This window comes from Medicago sativa, chromosome 7 (genome assembly GCF_051527215.1).
Source record: "Medicago sativa cultivar Bolivia chromosome 7, Bolivia_mono, whole genome shotgun sequence".
Taxonomy (NCBI): Eukaryota; Viridiplantae; Streptophyta; class Magnoliopsida; order Fabales; family Fabaceae; genus Medicago; species Medicago sativa.
Window position 1 is genome coordinate 8,720,626 of NC_140755.1, and position 20,084 is coordinate 8,740,709.

Consider the following 20,084-nt stretch of genomic DNA (forward strand, 5'->3'; position numbering starts at 1 on the left):
TTCTATTTTTCATTCTTTCATTCTGTTTTTCATTTTTTTTACTTCTCAATCCTGTTTTTGCCTTAACCGCCCTTTCGGGTTTTCGATTCACCGGGAACTCATTCTCTTCATTGCCCCATTTTTGCCTGAATTACTTTCACAAGTTTGTCAATCCAGCGGGGTGCTCCTTTTTGCCTAAGCCGCCCTTTCGGGTTTTCGACTTAGCGAGCTTTTTATTTTCATTTTTCATTCTTATTCTGTTTTTTCATTCTTGCCATTGACCACAGATCATCTTGAGGAACAACCTGCTGGTAACATGTATTGAAATGAACATTGACACCCATTTGTTCATGCATGTTTCACTTGAATGTACCCTGTTGCTCAGGTTTATTTTCAAAATAGACAGGAAAAGATTTTTCAACTTTCAAAAATGTTCGTTTCAGACATTGACATTATCAAATGGAAAGAAAATATTTTGTACATAGCATTGAAAATAGAAGGAAAGTAGAATTTCAAACAAAAGCACAGGCTCAAATTGATGTGGAAGAGTGAAAGTCAGCCAAGGGCATAACTCCACGGATTTACAAAGCTTGGAAAATGGTAATTTTATTGGTTGGTGGTACATTGAACACGATGACCCCTACATTTAATGGAAATTTTGAATTCACCGGTACAGAAGCCTCTGATGAAGACAATTGTTGACAGTTGCAAATGCCCCAAGGGGTGATGGTGACTTGCCAGATATAGTTACTTGTCTCTTCATTTTCAATCTCATTTTTGCATGAACCGCCCTTTCAGGTTTTCGGTTCATCGAGACGCTCATTTTTGCCTGAGTTGCGTACAATCTCAGCGAGCTTATTTCATTTTCATTGTTTTTTGGTCCCTAACTTTTGCCTGGATCGCCCTTTCGGGTTTTCGATCCACCAGGAATCGCCTTTTTGCCTAGGCCGCCCTTTCGGGTTTTCGACCTACCACGCTGTTCTTTTCATCTTTTAGACAAAGTATTTCTTGAATATATCGGCATTTACAGGATTTGGAAGCTCAACCAGCAAGATTAGTCTTCTGACAAGATTAGTCTTGGTTGGCAACATGTCCCGCAACAACCGCCAAGCGAAAATGGAAACCTTCATTGGAACCTGCTTATGCCAGACAAGATCATTCATTCTAACCGTTGGGGGGTCATTCGGAGTAGTCAGAATGTGATAGACACCGCTCACAGTGTAACCCCCTTGGATGTCTGGGTTCCACTGCCACCTATCAGAAATATCAGACTTGCAAAACAATATCATTAAGAAGATGCTTACATTCCTCCATCATCTCCTCCTCCCACGCCCACAGCCTCCTCCAACTCCACGCCTTGTAACACCCTGTTTTTCCCAACATAAAAATTTCATAATAAATCAGAGTATCTTTCAATCATAAACGGAATGCTACACTTCTTAGATATCGTAAAATAGAATAGATAACAATTTATCCTTCAAAAATTATTCAACTTAATCTTTAAAACTTCGCAGCGGAATTGGTTCAACATCATAAAAGTATTTGGCACGCAGACCTCATCATAAAAATCTCACAAAGTCTTTGTTCATCATCTATTTCATAAAAATTCAAAGCAATTCGTAAGGAACAGAAAACAGTAGCATAATTCCCGTCCCGTTACGTATCAGAGCACCTAAGACACACGTGTGAGGAGTCCACTCACGACCGCCTCTAATCTTGGTTACCGGCAAGTTACCCATACGAAGAGCAACATTTTCAAGTAGAAGGGGTGAGATTTCACAAACAATAGTATTAAACATATAATTCATTAATTATATTTAACAACTTATACAATATCAATATATCGTAATAACAATTACGTACAAATCATAACATCATAATCATTCATCAACATAACATAAAGCATCATATCATCATCAACATAAACAACTCCATAATCGACTTCAACATCAACTTCATGAGACAATTTAACACTTGACTCGACAAATACACTCGACTCGACTATGCAACCCTTAACATCTTAAATCATCTTGAATATGCAAATGCATGTGGTACAAATCAGGGCATCAAGCCCCCAACATATATGAGCGTAAATAGGCTCCAGGGCATCAAGCCCCCAACTTAATTGAGCAAAAGCTCCAGGGCATCAAGCCCCCAACGTGGGTTGAGCAATGGCTCCAGGGCATCAAGTCCCCAACTTTAATGAGTATGCAAATGGACTCAACGTCTTACAACTTAGACATCTTGAACAGCTTAATCATCTTAAGCATCTTATGTGACTCCAAGAGTTTGGACGACATTATACAACTTACAACTTAGACCAACTTATACAACCTCATGACATTAGTAATCAACATTTGAGACAACATCTTAGATCGACTCATGCAGCTTAATTTAGTAATAACAGCAACATGGCAGTACAGAAGCAACATCATAATATAACAACAACCAAGGAATATCAACAACATCTCAAACATCACACATTATTCACATAAAACATACATAACAATATCTCATTAATGATCAACCTTAGTCATCTTAAAATAAGCTCTCTGGACAACATAATGTTTATAAATAATTTCCATCTAATACCCCAAGACTATGTCTTAACTACATGTGCGAAAAGAATCGCAAGGGAAACAATTTTGGGAAACTAACAGCATTACTCGCGAGGCGAGTGGGTGTGCTCGCATCGGTGAGCAAAACATGCTCTCTGGAACTCACAAAATGCACTTGCTCGCAGTGGCGAGCTAATCTGCTCGCGAGGCGAGCTCATTGGACTTGCTCGCAGTGGCGAGCTATTATGCTCGCGAGGCGAGCTCTCTAGGTTGGCTCGCAGTGGCGAGCGATACTGCTCACGAGGCGAGCGATGTTTGTCAGGCTCGGGCAGAATTCTGATTTTCTCAAGTTTTCACCTAATCTCATGATTCTAACCTCAAAACAGCTCCTAATAATCACCCTATGGATTTTCTAAGGTCTGTACACAATTTCTACATCAATTCAACAAGTTTTCATCATCCAATCATCAAATTCTCTCTTAAAACCCTAATCCTCAATCCTCACAATCTCAACCTACGTCATGTTAAATCTAATTTTCAGAATCATACACTTAATATTACTGAAAGTTAGTCTCACCCTTACCTTATAGCAGATGAAATCGGCACTCTCCAGGTCGTCTCCTCTTCTCTGACTTTTTCTCCCTTTTTCACTAAAAACGTACGTTCTGTGTCTTTCTACCTAACTTCTCTTATTTATATCTCTTCTATTCTTTTCTATTTCCTCTAAAACCACCAAACTCTCTAAATTTATAAAACAGCCCCACTTCTCTATAATTATTTTATTTTCGAATCTTATTTTATTTAATAATAAAATAAGTCACGCCATCATTATAACTCACATAAATCTCATAAATCATATATATAAATCATATAAGTCACATAAATCATATAAATCATATAAATATATGCTAAAACTCATTAAAATAGTTAAATAATTACGACGGGCGTTACAACTCTCCCCAACTTAAAAAATTTTCGTCCTCAAAAATTTACCTCTAGCAAACAACTTTGGATAAGACTCCAACATCTTACTCTCTAGTTCCCATGTCAAGCTTTCACCAGTCGCTCCGTCCCAAACGACCTTCACAAGAGGTATCTCTTTGCCTCTCAACTTCTTCACTTCACGACCTTCGATCCTCACCGGTAAGGTCTCAACCGTAAGGTTATCTCTGACTTGCACATCATCTCTTTGGATCACATGAGATGGATCCGGAACATACTTCCGAAGTTGCGACACATGAAACACATCATGCAAGTTCGAAAGGTGCGGTGGTAAACCCACTCGGTAAGCCACCGTTCCAACTCTTTCTGATATCTGATATGGACCAATAAACTTCGGAGGCAACTTCTTTGACTTCAATGCATGACCCACACCGGTCATGGGAGTAACTCTTGGGAATACATGATCTCCTTCTTGAAACTCAAGGTCTTTTCGACGCTTATCATGATAACTCTTTTGTCGACTCTGCGACGCTTTCATCTTTTCCTGAATCATCTTTACCTTCTCAGTAGTCTGTTGAACAATTTCTGGTCCTAAAACCACACTTTCACCTGACTCAAACCAACACAACGGAGTTCTGCATCTCCGACCATACAAAGCCTCGAATGGTGCCATTCCAATACTATAATGATAACTATTATTATATGTGAACTATATCAATGGTAGGTGATTATCCCAAGTTCCACCAGCTTGCTCAAGTACATAGACTCTCAACAAATCCTCTAGCGACTGAATCGTCCTTTTCGACTGACCATCTGTCTGAGGATGATAAGCCGAACTCAACCTCAACTTAGAACCTAAAGCCTCTTGCAAACTCTTCCAAAATCTAGAGGTAAACCTTGGATCTCTATCTGACACAATGCTCGAAGGAACACCATGCAGCTTCACTATATCTCGAATATAAATCTCTGTCAACTGAGCTATAGGAAAACTAATATTAATCGGAATAAAGTGAGCCGACTTCGTCAATCTATCAACAATCACCCAAATGGCATCATTCCCTTTAGGAGTATTGGGAAAACTCGTCACAATATCCATGGATATACTATCCCATTTCCACTCTGGCACATCTAAAGGTGTCATCAATCCAGCAGGTTTCTGATGCTCAACTTTCGACTTCTGACAAATCAAACAAGAATACACAAATTGTGCCACATCACGTTTCATTCCAGACCACCAAAACAACTTCTTAAAGTCATGTTACATCTTCGTATCTCCCGGATGAATACTCAAGCTACTTCTATGACTCTCTTCTAGAATCATCTTCTTCATCTCGTCATTGTCAGGAATGAAAATTCTACCTCAAAATATCAACACACCCTGGTCATCGACCTTAAAGTCACTATCTTCAGTCGGATTACTAGCAACCAACAAGTCCACAAACTTAACATCAACTTTCTGCACCTCTCTAATACTTTTCAAGAAATCACTATCGATCTTTAGCATTCCCAGCTTTACACTCTGAGGTGACAATTCACAGGCTAAGCTCAAATCTCTAAACTATTCCAGCAACTCAAACTCTTTAGCCATCATGGCAGACATGTGTAAAGTCTTCCTACTTAAGGCGTCTGCAACTACATTAGCTTTACCCGGATGATAATTCAACCTAAAGTCATAATCCTTCAACAACTCAAGCCACCTTCGCTGCCTCATATTCAATTCCTTCTGATCAAACAAATACTTCAAGCTCTTGTGATCATTAAACACCTCAAACCTCGAACCATATAAGTAATGTCTCCAAATCTTAAGCACAAATACAACTGCAGCTAATTCAAGATCATGAGTAGGATAATTTCGTTCATGACTTCTCAACTGTCGTGATGCATAAGCAACCACTTTACCATCTTGCATAAGCACACCTCCTAAGCCCAACTTGGACGCATCACAATACACCACAAAAGGTTCATCGGGTTCGGCAAAATCAAAACTGGGGTCGTCGTCAAACGCTTCTTCAATTCATTAAAACTGTTCTCACAATGAACATCCCACACAAAGGTTTTACCTTTACAGGTCAACTACGTTAACGGAAGTGCCAACTTAGAAAATCCTTCTATAAATCTTTGATAATAACCTGCCAATCCCAATAAGCTTCTGATCTCTGTGACCGACTTAGGAGTCTCCCATTGCGATACTGCATCAACTTTAGACGGATCAACTGCAATACCACTACCAGAAATAACATGGCCAAGAAAACTCACCTCTTTCAACCAGAATTCACACTTTGACAACTTAGCATATAGTTTCTTCTCTTTCAGCACCTGCAAAACGATCTTCAAATGTTCAGTATGTTCTTCTTCAGACTTAGAGTAAATCAGAATATCGTCGATGAACACAAGCGATCCAAATATGCATGAAAAATGAGATTCATATACTCCATAAACACACCTGGCGCATTACTAACACCAAAAGGCATCATTTTATATTCGTAATGCCCATATCGCGTCCTAAAAGTTGTCTTCTGCATATCTTCATCTTTCACTTTAATCTGGTGATAACCCGATCTCAAGTCAATTTTACTAAACATACGCGCACCCATTAACTGATCCATCAGGTCGTCAATTCTTGGAAGTGGATACCTATTCTTTATAGTTACTTTATTCAACTGTCGATAATCGATTCACAACCTCATACTTCCATCTTTCTTCTTAACCAATAATACCGGCGCTCCCCAAGGTGAAACACTCAGTCGTATAAACTTTTTATCAAGCAAATCCTCCAACTGTTTCTTCAACTCAGCCAACTCCGAAGCCGACATACGGTAAGGTGTCATAGACACAGGCTTTGTTCCCAGAATAAGATCTATCGTAAATTCAACTTCTCTCTCTGGGGGCACAACGGGAATTTCATTAGGAAAAACTTCTAGAAAATCGCATACCACTTGTAGCATATCAATCACTGCTTGATTCTCCATAGACAAGTACGCCATCAAAGAAAACATCAAAATTCCATCGCGTTCTAATTGTTTCACCAACTTAGTAGACAAAAACTCCGCTCCACTTTCTTCTTCGGCAGAAGAGAAATACACCGTCTTACTAAAACAATTAATATGAGCATGGTTGTACTCTAACCAGTTCATACCAAGAATTACATCCATTCCACTCAAGGGTAGACAAACTAAATCAATTTCAAAGTCTCGACCAAACATAGACAAAGGACATCTTAAATAAACAAGAGAAGTAGTCACCGAACCTTAGCTAAAGTTTCGACAACCATCTCCCCATTCATATCAGACATAGTAAGACCCAACTTAGAAGCACAATCAATAGCAACAAAATAATGCGTAGCACCAGTATCAATAATAGCAACTAGAGGAGTATTATCAATATAGCAAGTACCTCTGATCAAGTGATCCTCATTCTCTGTCTGAGTACCAGTCAAAGCAAAAACTCTCCCAATAGTCTTGGTCTTCTTCGGTTTCTTGCATTGAGAGCCAATATGACCCTCTTCATTACAATTAAAGCACACAACATCCTCATGTTTACACTCTGCAAGCGAATGTCCTTTCTTGCCACAACGGAAACATCGTTTTTCATCCTTAGTACAAGCATTACTCTTATGGCCTTTCTCGCCACAAGTGAAGCAAACAATCTCAGCGGCGGCATCATTCTTTCGCGGCCTCTTCTCATCATTAACTTTTCGTTTTCCTTTATCATTAGGGGCACTGTAAGGCTTTTGACGACTTTGATGACTCTTACCTCTCTTCTCATTCACAATCTTGTAATGAGCTCTAGTGTCCTCTTCATAGATTCTGCAGCTGCTCACTAGTTCAGGAAAGTCACGGATCTGTTGGTAACCAATGGCCCGCTTGATGTCATCATGCAAACCATTCTCAAACTTGATACACTTGGAAAATTCATCATTCTCAGCGGTGTAGTGCAGATAAAACTTAGTTAGCTCCACAAACTTTGCAACATACTCTGTCACAGTCATGTTACCTTGCTTCAGCTCAAGGAATTCAATCTCCTTTCTTCCGCGAACGTCCCCCGGAAAGTATCTGTTTAGGAACTCTCTCCTAAACACAGCCCAAGTAACAACCGTATCATCTTGTTCTAAGGTAGGTAGAAGACTCACCCACCAGTCATCAGCTTCCTCAGCTAGCATGTGGGTACCAAAATGCACTTTCTGATCGTCCGTACATTGCATAACACAGAAGACTCTCTCAATCTCCTTGAGCCACGTATGGGACCCATTAGGGTCATATCTTCCTTTGAAAGTAGGGGAATGATTCCTTAAGAAAGTCTCCAACATCCTCACTGAAGGTGAGAAAAACACAAGAAGAGGGGTTGAATTGTGTTTTGAAAAATTCTTCGTTTCTCCTAAAAACTGAACACACTAGTCATAAGCTAAGTGAGACAGCTTCTGAAGTGATAAACAGAATCTAAATGCAGTGGAATAAAACAGAGAGAAGGATAAGAAGAAAGACACAAAGCAATTATACTGGTTCCTTCCACAATCCGAAAGCAGTCCAGTCCCCCTTGCACTTCCAAGGAGATTTCACTAGAATGTAATATCTGATTACAATTGCTCAAGCACACAGCAAGAGACTTCCTTTGCTCAAGCACACTTTGCAAGAGTCTTCCTATGCTCAAGAACACAATCAAGAGACTTCTATGCTCAAGCACAACTGCAAGAGACTTCTAAACAAACAAGATTACAAAGAATAATGTTTGAGATTGAACACTTGATATACAATCAGAGGTGCTCACAAAACAAATCAGATACAGACTCTAAGACTTAAGAATTTTTAAGATAAGAACTTTGTGAAACAGAAATTCTAAGTGAATGCAGAACAATTTCAGCAGAGGTTTGGCACTTGTAAAAATGTTGAGAGTCTTTCGTTCAGCATTACCAAATCTCTAAGTCTTCACTCCTTTATATAGAGGTGTGAAAGAGACGTTGTGAAATTGCCAGCACATCAAAAAAGTCATTGTTTAAGCTTGATCTTTCACCAATGATCTTTTGCCTGATTTGGTTGTTGTCCTATGAAGAACCAATTTGAAATCCATTCCTAATCCAAAAGAACATCTTTGTAGGCGAAGCCGTATTCTGGAGCTGTTTTTTTGTCTTGTAGCGTGGACACAAAACAGAGTAGTGGAGAAGGTGGTTGTACAGTTCGTACACAGTACAATGTCAACGCTTTCGTTTCTTTTGCAAGCAAATGCCTTCAAATACATTTGAAATGGCCGTTGCAAAGTTCCACTAGTCTTCTGCTGTCCTTAGATGAATTTCGATCCAAGAAACAACTCTTGAATCCTTGAATTTTGCAAATTCAGTTGATCTTCAGCTTCTGGTGAAATGACTTCTGATAAGGCAGCTTCTGATGATGTTGCTTCTGATGATGACGTGGCACTTCAAGACCTCTAGTCTTCAGGAACACTTGACTTCAGGAGCGCTTTTCTCTCTTCATGAGCAAATTGACTTCAGGAGCGCTTTTTGTCTTCATGAGCATATTGCCTTCAGGAGCGTCTAAGCTTCAATTTTGTTGATTTCTTTTGCTCTTTATTTGCTCATTCAGTACCAATAAATGATGTAAAAAATTTAACTATGGTCATGTACACTTGAACAAATATTAGCTAGTCCAATTTACAATTTTTAATACCTTGTTATCATCAAAACTTTTTAATGTTTATTGTTAAACACATTTTGTTCCAACAATCTCCCCCTTTTTGATGATGACAAACAGTAGTATTTAAAATTGATCAATTGTTGTTAATCTAATTAACGAGTTGACTTTGGGGTTCTGAGGTTTGTAAGCTCAGAGTCTTAGGTTTGTAAGCTCTAACTCCCCCTGAGTCTGATAGTCTTTAAGGTGAGGTTTGTAAGCTCCCCTTAAGTTCCATCCAGGTTAATTAAATTCATTTTGCGCACAATAACAATATCAGAGCTTAAATAATTTGGAAAGAAGTAGATTATAGATAAGAAGAATGGTTCAATTAATTTTATTTTAAATTTGATACTCCTTCTTTCGTTCATAGCTTATACCTTTCAGGTAAAAAAAATGATAGAAGTTTTTCAAAATAATTTTCAAATATCATTAATGGGGCTCAGAGCCTTTAAATACTATCACATATACTCCCCTTTTGTCATTAACAAAAAGAAATAAACAAAAAGAAGAGATGAGAAAAACATAGAATAAAGGTTCAGAGCAATATATAAGCATGTAAACCATTTTAAAAAAAATAATCAAAGCATAAAAAATCAATCAAGATTATCAGAGCAAAAACTAAGTAACATGAACAATATATGACAATCAGTATTACTCAGAAGCGAAAACAGGTACACAGAGTTCAGAAGCACAAAAAGATAGTTAAAAACGAAAAACTAAGTCAGAAGTAGAAATAAAACAATATAAATCAGAAGCTTAATGAAACAAAAAAAAAAAGCTCTAGGTGTGTAACTAAGGGTTGGCGATTTTGATTCTCTAAGATCTTCTTCAGAATCTCTTGAGTTTCTGCATATTTCCGATCCATTTCTGACTTGTAGTTCTCTTCCCTGATTCTTGCTTGTTCCATTTCAGCTTCTGTTTCTGCTCTTGTAGCTCTCTTTCCAGTTCCTTATTCCTTTCCTCTAACACCTTGTTCTTCTGAACTAGAGCCAGATCAAGTGCAGCATTGCTCAGTTAATCTTGGAAAGGAATGATAAGTCTAGATCCTTGGGATGAATATATCTAGGAAGGAAATCCTCTGGTTCTCTTCCTCTTATGCTCAATGGATTCTTCACCCAGGTTCCAAGGACCTCTATGTCTTCAGGATTTTCATCAATTCCATTCAGCCAGTTTTCCAACTTCTGCTTGGCTTGCTCTTGAGCTTCAAGACATGAATCATGCAGAGCTGAAATGAGATTGATTACCCTTTCCTTTATCCTTCTCCATTGCTTCTGATAACTGATCTTGTGACCCAAGTCACTTCTTCCTTCTATCAGCTTAAGTACCTCAGAAGTGATTTCTTCCCTCACACCTTGTAATATCTGAGAATCCAGGAAAATGGTGGGTGGTGAAGGTTGTTTAGAAGGTTTAGGTGGGGCTATGGGTACAATGGCTAGGTTAGTTGTTGATTGGCCATTTGTGGTTAAAGGTTGGATGGTTGAGGGTTGGTCAGAATCATTGTCAATAATCATATTAGAGGCATGATCATCTTGATCATCCTAAGAGTCTAAATCCATATCAGACACACCATAATAGTGAGTTACCTTGACAATTTGCACAGGTAAAGGAATGGTAGATGATTGGGTTGGCTCAGGAACAGGTTGTTCAGGAGCAACTGGTTCAGGTGTAATATGTTCAAGAACAGTAGGTTCAGGAACATTGTGTTTTGGGCTGGTTTGTTCGAAATATGTTCAGGTTTAGGAACTGTTTGTTCAAGAACAGTGTGTTCAGGAACGGCTTGTTTTGGGCTGGTTGGGGTGGTCATTTGTGGTTTAGCTGGTGTATTTGTTGGTTGTTGTTGTGGTGATAGAGTCTTTTGTGGTTCAGGTTCTTGTTGTTGGGGGCTTTCTGAAATGACTTTTTCAGATGCAGATGCTTCAGGAGCCATTTCAGAGGCTTTTTCTGAGTTTATGTTAAGGCTAGATTCTGGTAGTTCACCTAAGTAGTGGCTCTCAAAGTGATCTAGAAGTGAGGTGTCTTCAGGTGGGACAGATGAAGTAGTACAAGATGTGTGGAAGACTTGAGATACCTGAGTTATCTTTGCTGAGTTATCAGCAGCTTCTGGAGTAGACTTTGGAATTGCAGATTCAGAAGCATCAGCTTTCTTCTTGACAATATGTGCAGTCTCATTAGCAATCTCCCTTACTTCTGCCAATTTCCCACAAGAAAATTTTCATTCTTATCTGGCCCAGTTTCCTTGAGCTTTGCATCCCTCTCTTGTTTGTATTGAGCTTTCTTTCTCTTCTAATCAGCTAACATCTGATCAGCTTGCTCTTTAGCCTCTTCCTCCATGTCAGGAGTCACTTCAATCATTGGCGTGAAAGTAGGTGCAGCAGCCTTCTTCTTCTTCTTCTTGGGCTCATCTTTTTCTTCTACTATATCATCAAGAACATGTTCCAATTGTTCCTTGGTGATGATAGTTTCTTCTCTACTTCTCCTTTTCTTGGGAATAGAAGCAGCATCAACTTTCTTCTTCTTGGGCTGAACATCAGTAGCATCAGATTCAGCTTGAGTTCTGGCCCTTTTTCCTTTGGCTTTAGCAGGAGCAGCTTCATCCTGAGAGTTGGCACCTGACTCTCTATCATAAGAAGCTATTAATCCAGCTAGAACTACAGAATCATTTTCCTTAACGATGGAAGGAAAATCTCTAATCATCTCAGATTCAGCTGTAGTCGTCTCTATAAACTTCTCATCTTGGGGAATTTTCTCAATAAAGTGCATGAAATACAAGGTCCTGCTACTGATAGTCTTTTCAGCAGTAGAAACTTCGAAGCATTTGTTAGAAGCATTCTTTGTTCTCCTCAGAATCTCCAGTACTCTGCCTTGCTGGAAGATCTCAGACAACAGTCTCCCACAAGGTACTTGCTTTCTCCCTTTGTTGATGCCTTCATCTATTGCCCAGCATAAATGATGCATGATGTATTTAGGGAGATTGATCTTCTCAAGGGTAGCCATGAAGTAGATTGCCAGCTTTTGTTCATGGTTGGGTTGGTCAGACCCTCCTCCTCTCTGCAGGAAGCAATCTGTGCAGAACTTCACCAGCATCCTGTGATGAATCTCCATCTCAGAAGTCTTAGCTTCTGTGTTTCCATCCAGCAGCAAGTTGAAGTAGCTCTTCAGCAGGATATCATTTCTTTTGACATTATTCTTAAACCTGCCTTCAGAATCCACCCTGCAGGTTTTAGCAATAACTTCTTCTGTGATGGTTATTGGAATACCCATCACAGCTGACCTGATCTCTAAACCACTGACCGGTTTAGGATCCTTCTCCTTACCCATCTTTCCCTTTAAACTGGGTTTCTTAGTCACTACTTGTTTATCATCTGCCTTTGCATCTTTCACCGTGTGAAGTTCAGCCTTTACCCATAAGTCTTTTACCAGATTCTCGTACGTTGGCCCATTTAACATTTTGAAGTACTCAGATAGCTTCTAAGCTTCTATCAACGCTTCCATATCCACCTCGTACTTCTTGAGCGAAGCAAAATCCACTGGCGATTCTATCTGAACGATCAAAGACATAAGAGGAATGGACATAGTTCTTTGCTTGCAAACGAACCTAGATCCTGATGTGCCTTGTTGTTGCATGCTGGAGCCACTAGTTGAAGTTGCCATTGATGAAGATGAAGAAGATTTAGGGTTCTAGGTTTTTAGAGAGTTGCGCTTACTTCACAAGAGGTTAGAAATATGAAGTGTTTATTGTGAGTGAGTAGTGTGTGAATTGACAAAGTGTTAAGAGTAAAACGATTGCAATTCAAAAGAGACAAACAAACATAACATTGATGACATTGGGGGCGCGTGAAAGTACTTTTCAAAGCTATTAAATCATCATTGCCCTTTTTAGTTATACACCAATACAGATAGACCACGTCAGAAGTTCTAAGAGTAACTACCAAGTTAGTGGGCCAGGAGTTACCAAATAAAGTAACTCCCAACGTTTCCACTATCTCAACTATTCAGGAGCATAAAATCCAGCTTCTGAACTTCAGATGCTGACGTCATCATCAGAAGCATGTTTTCCTCAGAACCTCAATAAAGAGCTTCTGATGGACCACAGCTTCTGAACTGACTTCAGAACCTAAAATCCTATTCAAGAGCAAGCAAGCTTTAATCAGACACAAAGTGTATGTTCAAATTTTTCTTTATAAAATCAAATCTTTCAACAGTTAAAGGCTTAGTAAATATATCAGCCCATTGATTCTCAGTATCAATGAATTGTATATCTAAAATTCCTTTTTGAACATAATCTCTGATAAAATGGTGTTTGATTTCAATATGCTTAGCTCTTGAATGCAAAATTGGATTTTTAGACAAACAAATAGCAGCAGTATTATCACAATAGATGGGAATACTGTTAGCAATTATCTGATAGTCTTCCATCTGATGTCTCATCCAAAGTAGTTGTGTACAACAACTTGCAGCTGAAATGTATTCTGCTTCTGCTGTAGACATAGCAATAGTTGTTTGTCTTTTGCTAGCCCAGGATATAAGATTATCACCCAGAAATTGACAATTACCACTGGTTGACATTCTTTCAATCCTATCACCAGCATAATCAGCATCACAGAATCCAATTAGCTTATAATCTATGGATTTCCTATAAAGGAGTCCAAGATTAGTTGTTCCTTTCAAATACCTGAAGATTCTCTAGGATCTGATTGGAATCTTGCACACAAGCACACACTGAATAAAATATCAGGCCCAGATGCAGTGAGGTATAACAAAGAACCAATCATACCTCTGTACAGCTTCTGATCTACTTTAGCTCCTTCATCTTCTTTGCTTAAAGTGCACGTAGGATGCATTGGAGTGTTGTGTCAACCTGTCCTCTTTTAAAATCATTTTTGATTAAGAAATTACTTAGTCTATCATACCAAGCTCTGGGAGCTTGTTTCAAGCCATATAGTGATTTCTTCAGTTTAAAAACATGATCAGGATATTTAATATCCTCAAAACTAGGAGGTTGCTTGACATACACTTCTTCTTCTATGACACCATTAAGAAATGCACTCTTGACATCCATTCGATATAATATTATGCCATGATTAACAGCATAGGAAAGAAGTAACCTGATTGCTTCCAATCTTACAACTGGAGCAAATGTTTTAGTATAATTTATGCCTTCTTGTTGACTGTAACCTTATGCAACAAATCTTGTTTTGTTTCTTGTTACTTCTCCTTGCTCATTCTGTAAGTTTAGATTGTAACCTAAGAGGGGGGGTGAATTAGGTTTCTAGCAATATTGGTCAATTTTTTTTAGAGTTTCGCGTTGTTGATTATTTTTCCGGTAAATAATGATGAAGGTACGAATGCGGAAAAATAAAAGAGTAAGGGAAGAAGAAAAGACACAAGAGAATTTATAGTGGTTCCCCTCTAAACCTTAGGGTCAGTCCACTCCCTTCACACCCCGCGAAGGAATTCACTATGTAAAGAATCTTTGTTACAAAGCAACCTTAATCCCAAGGCCCCCTAACAATATTTCTCTACACACCAAGATAGCACCCCACTATCTTTTACAATGATTTCACCAACAATGGTAAGAAGCTTTTTACAAAGGCAATTGAAGAATAATGAATGTATGGCTGTTATGCTTTGATCAATATCACATTAACGGTAAGAACTTAGTGCTCAGAAAACTTCTTTATGAATGTTAAAAATGTGGACAAAGTTTTCAAAGCAGGATGATGAAAGTTTGATAAATCAAGTGATATTGAATATGACAATTGAGATTGAAAGTTGTAGTAATAATGTTAAGTAATTTGTTTTGATTCTCAATTGAATTTATAGAGGCTAAAAAGATGTTTATGAAGCAATACTATTTTTTAAAAAGAGTTACTTTGAAAAGCCACCTATTCGAAAAAAAGAATGAAGATAATTTTAAAAAAAAAGTGTGGCTGATTGGCAAAATAAATTAGAAGTAGCCGTTGCATTTTAAGAAGTAGCCGAAATCAATTATGCACTTTTTTAAGAAGTATTCGTTGAATACACAAATTGATTAATAGGCAATGAAATGGCCAAATATAAAATGCTTGTTAAAGCCAACGGTAACAAGATCAAATAGGTCAATTAGTTATGGCAAAAATATGAAATGAAATATATTTTAATACATAATTGATTATTCAAAAATCATGCTAAAAAATGTTTCTGTCAAAAATAAATATGCAATTTTCCAAAATCAATTATGTCTTTTCATTCAAAAACATTGTAATGCATATCACATTTAAATGAAAATCAATGAATGTGTGATTTATTTTAATGAGAGTTTTAGGCATTGCTTCATATGGGGACTTAGAAAAAGATTTGTAATTATTTTCTGAGCATTCTAAGTCTTGTTAAATGTTAAGAATGATAGTGTCAAAGATAAGAACCATACTTACAAAAATATAACTATGAAGCCTAAGTCCCATTATCTTCATTCTTCAACTTGAGCCTCCATATAGTTTTTCTTCTTTTGTGATGTGAGTTTGTTATCATCAAAACCCAGCCAAGTCTAAGAAGGAAATCTTCTTCACACATTCAACTTGTTTCTGAATACCCATTTTGTTCCAATAATGTTCTTATGATGAGGTTTAGGTACCAGATCCCACACATCTTTTCTTTGAAATTGATTCAAGTCTTCTTGCATAGCTAATATCCATCCATCATCTGAAAGTGCTTCATCAACTGTTGTAGGTTCAATCATTGAAATCAGTCCAATCATTGAACCTTCTTGTTTGAAGTATGATCTTATTCTTCTTGGACTATCTTTGCTTCCAATGATTAACTCCTCTGGATGTGAAGGCTTATGCTTGAATGTGTTTCTGGGAGGATCAGCTTGATGTGAGCCGTCTTGTGCTTCATCAGAAGCAGCTTCATCTTGTGCTTCTGATGTGGGTTCAGCTTCTGGACTTTCATCAGATTCAGCTATCTGATCAGGTTCTGGAGTATCTTCAGGAACCTGTATCTCTGCAAAACTTTCATCTTGCTTTGAAGTTTTGTCTTCAAGCTCTTTGTCATCAAATTTAACGTGCATAGATTCTTCAACACAGAGTGTTTCTGAATTATACACTCTGTATGCCTTTGACCTTTCAGAGTAACCTAAGAAGATTCCTCTTTGGGCCTTGGCATCAAATTTCTTTAGGTAGAGCTTGTTATTCATAATGTAACATGTACATCCAAATTGATGAAAGTAAGAGATATTGGGTTTCCTTCCTTTAAAGAGTTCATATGTTGTTTTCTCCAAGATATGTCTGATAAAGATCCTGTTCTGGACAAAAATGTTTTGCTAAATTGTTTTCATGAATCATGGTTCTGGCCATTTCTTATAAAGTTTTATTCTTTCTCTCTACAACCCCATTTTGTTGTGGAGTTCTAGGATAAGAGAATTCATGGATAATTCCATGTTTTTCACAAAAAGCTTCAAATGGCTCGTTTTCAAATTCTCCACCATGATCACTTCTAACTTTCAAAATCTTTGATTCTTTTTCAGATTGTATTTGAGTGCAGAAACTACTGAATACATCACAAGCAATATCTTTACTCTTTAGGAATTTTACCCAAGTTCATCTGTTATAATCATCAACAATGACTAATCCATATCTACTTCCATATAAGGATGCAGTACTGACTGGTCCAAATAAATCAATATGGAGTAGTTCTAAGGGTCTGGAGGTTGAGACAATGTCTTTTGTTTTAAAAGATGATTTCACAATTTTCCCTTTCTGACATGCACCATAGAGTGCATCTGAATGATAGTCAATGTCTGGTAGGCCTTTGACAAGTTGTAACTTACTAAGCTTAGAGATTAATCTCCAGTTAGCATGTTCCAACCTTCTGTGCCACATCCATTTCTTATCATTCACTGACAGAAGACAAATTACCTTCTGGTCAGCTAGTTCAGACAAATTGATTTTGTAAACATTCTCAACCCTCTTTCCCTTGAACACAATGGATTTGTCTTCCTTGTTGATTACAGTACAGTTGGCTTTCTCAAATAACACATCATAACCATTGTCACAAAATTGACTAATGCTCAAAAGGTTATGTTCAAGACCATCTACCAACCATACGTTATTAATTGAGGTAGAGGAATTACCAATAGTTCCTGTACCTATGATCTTGCCAGACTGGTTGCCTCCAAATTTCACACTTCCTCCTTCCTTCATTGTTAGGCTGAGGAAACTGGACATCTCTCCTGTCATGTGTCTTGAGCAACCGCTGTCTAGGTACCATGATTTTTGTTTCACCTTTGTTTTTAGACATACCTGCATTATTGACATTTACAGATTTAGGTACCCATTGTCTTATGGGTCCTCTCAGGTTAGTACTGGAAGTTTTACTCTTTACTTCTTGTGCCTTGTGCTGTAAGCTGGGTTGCTTCTGATTAACCATCACCTTAGGTTTAACAACCTTTGGTTTTGGTGCTTCAGGAGCAGCAACTGTCTTCTTCTGAAACTTAGACTTCAGAACCTCAGATTTTGGTTTCACCAGACTCTGAGGAACAGGTTCTGATCTTTTTAGAATCCTGATCTTTGAAGTCTTGGAATCAGAGTTGATCATAGCCTTTGGCTTAGAGTTCTTTGGCTTTGAAGCAATCTTAGCCTTGGAGCTAGAAGCTTCAGGTTTTGATTGAACAACAGTTTCCAACTCAACACCTTCAGGTACAAAGAAGGTTTTTCAATCCTTCCTTGATGCATTCACAACATGCATTGAGACTGATTTCATTAGGTTTCCCTCCTGAAAAGCCAATCCCTTTGCCATTGTTTCTGTAAATGTTGTATATCATTGAAGCCACTCTGCTTCTGTCAATGCCAGACATGATAAAATCTTCAAGAGAAATTTCATGGTTGCTTAAAGGTTTTTCATTACACTTTTCTTGTAGCTTCTGACATAAGAACTTGAGCTTGTCTTCATACGTTTTACAAATGAAGTCAAAGCCCCTAAGTCCTTCTTCTGAAGCTTTCAGATCCAATAGAGTTGATTTTTGTTGTTTCACTAAATCAACATATTTTTCTTTTAAATCCTTCAACTCATTGGTTCTTACTTCAAAATGTGTAAGAAGTTCTTTAAGTGACTCAACAAGTTCATTTCTGGGAATTTTGGAATATACCTCGTTTTCATCTTCTGAGTCTGAATCTGATTCAGCTTCTGATGTTGTTGTTGCTACCAACCCAACAGCTATCTTTGCATCTTCATCAGCTTCCTCTTTATCAGATCCAGATTCACTTCCCAAATCATCCCAGGTTGCCATTAAACTCTACTTAATCTGCTTCTTGAATTTGCTTGGTTTGAAAGATGACTTCTTTGACTTGTCTTTTGACTTTTCCTTCTGAAGATCAGGGCAATCAGCAATAAAATGTCCAGGCTTCTTACAGTTGAAGCATCCCTTCTGATCTTCTTTCCTTGAGCTTCTAGAGTTACTCCTCTTGGTCAGAAACTTCCTATTCTTCTTGGCCAGATACTGAAGTCTGTTGGAGAGCATAGCCATTTCAACAGCATCCTCTTCAGAGTCTGAACCAGTTGGTTCTTCTTCTTCTTCAAATTCGACCACTTTGACAGCTTTTGATGACTTGTCATTGGATGGAAGAGCTATTGATTTACTCTTCTTAGTAGAATAATGTTCATTAAGACTTAACTCATGAACTTTAAGAGAACTAACAAGATCTTCAACACTTAAAGTGTTTAAATCTTTAGCTTCCTCAATGGCAGTCACCTTTGGTCTCCATCTAGCAGGCAGACTTCTGAGTATCTTGCTCACATGATCAGAAGCAACATAACTCTTCTTCAGTATTTGAAGTCCAGAGACCAGAGTTTGAAACCTTGAGTACATCTCCTCAATAGTTTCATCATCCTTCATCTTGAACAACTCATACTGATGTACAAGCATAAGAGCCTTTGCTTCTCTGACTTTCTTGCTGCCTTCATAGTTAGCACAAAGAGAAGCAAACATTGCTTTAGCTGTTGACTTGTCACTCATCTTCATGTATTCTGCTTTAGGAATAGCAGTGATAAGTGCTCCTCTGATGATATGATGCTTCTTGTAGATCTTCTTCTGAGCAGGAGTATGTTTCTTTCTATCAACAGCAGCTCCTTCTTCATCAAGAACCAAGTCATCACCAACACCTTCTTCTAGTATGTCCCAGAGTTCTTCGTCCAAACTCATGACATAGCTATAAAAGTTGGTTTTCCACCAAGAAAATTCTTCAGGGTCTCCATTGAATCTAGGAATCTTTCCTACACTGGATTTCTTGTTGTCACCATAATCATATGGAACACTGTTGTTGTTGTTGCCAGATCCATTACCAGAAACAGATGATTCACCAGACATGTTTTTCTCAGATCTTGGACTGTTACACTGTTAGGTGTTATCAACAGAACCAAGGCTCTAGATACCAATTGAAGGTGATAAAAACACAAGAAGGGGGGCTGAATTGTGTTTTGAAAAATTCTTCGTTTCTCCTAAAAACTGAACACACTGGTCAGAAGCTATGTGAGACAGCTTCTGAAGTGATAAACAGAATCTAAATGCAGCGGAATAAAACAGAGAGAAAGAGAAGAAGAAAGACACAAAGCAATTATACTGGTTCCTTCCACAATCCGGAAGTAGTCCAGTCCCCCTTGCACTTCCAAGGAGATTTGACTAGAATGTAATATCTGATTACAATTGCTCAAGCACACAGCAAGAGACTTCCTTTGCTCAAGCACACTTTGCAAAAGTCTTCCTATGCTCAAGAACACAATCAAGAGACTTATATGCTCAAGCACAACTGCAAGAGACTTCTAAACAAACAAAATTACAAAGAATAATGTTTGAGATTGAACACTTGATATACAATCAGAGGTGCTCACAAAACAAATCAGATACAGACTCTAAGACTCAAGAATTTTTAAGATAAGAACTTTGTGAAACAGAAATTCTAAGTGAATG

At 38.0% G+C, this 20,084-nt stretch overlaps 1 pseudogene; it reads right to left on the minus strand.

Moving 5' to 3' along the window:
• Positions 1 to 643: 643 nt before the first annotated feature.
• Positions 644 to 7,785, minus strand: LOC146904015 (uncharacterized; annotated as a pseudogene).
• Positions 7,786 to 20,084: the final 12,299 nt, after the last annotated feature.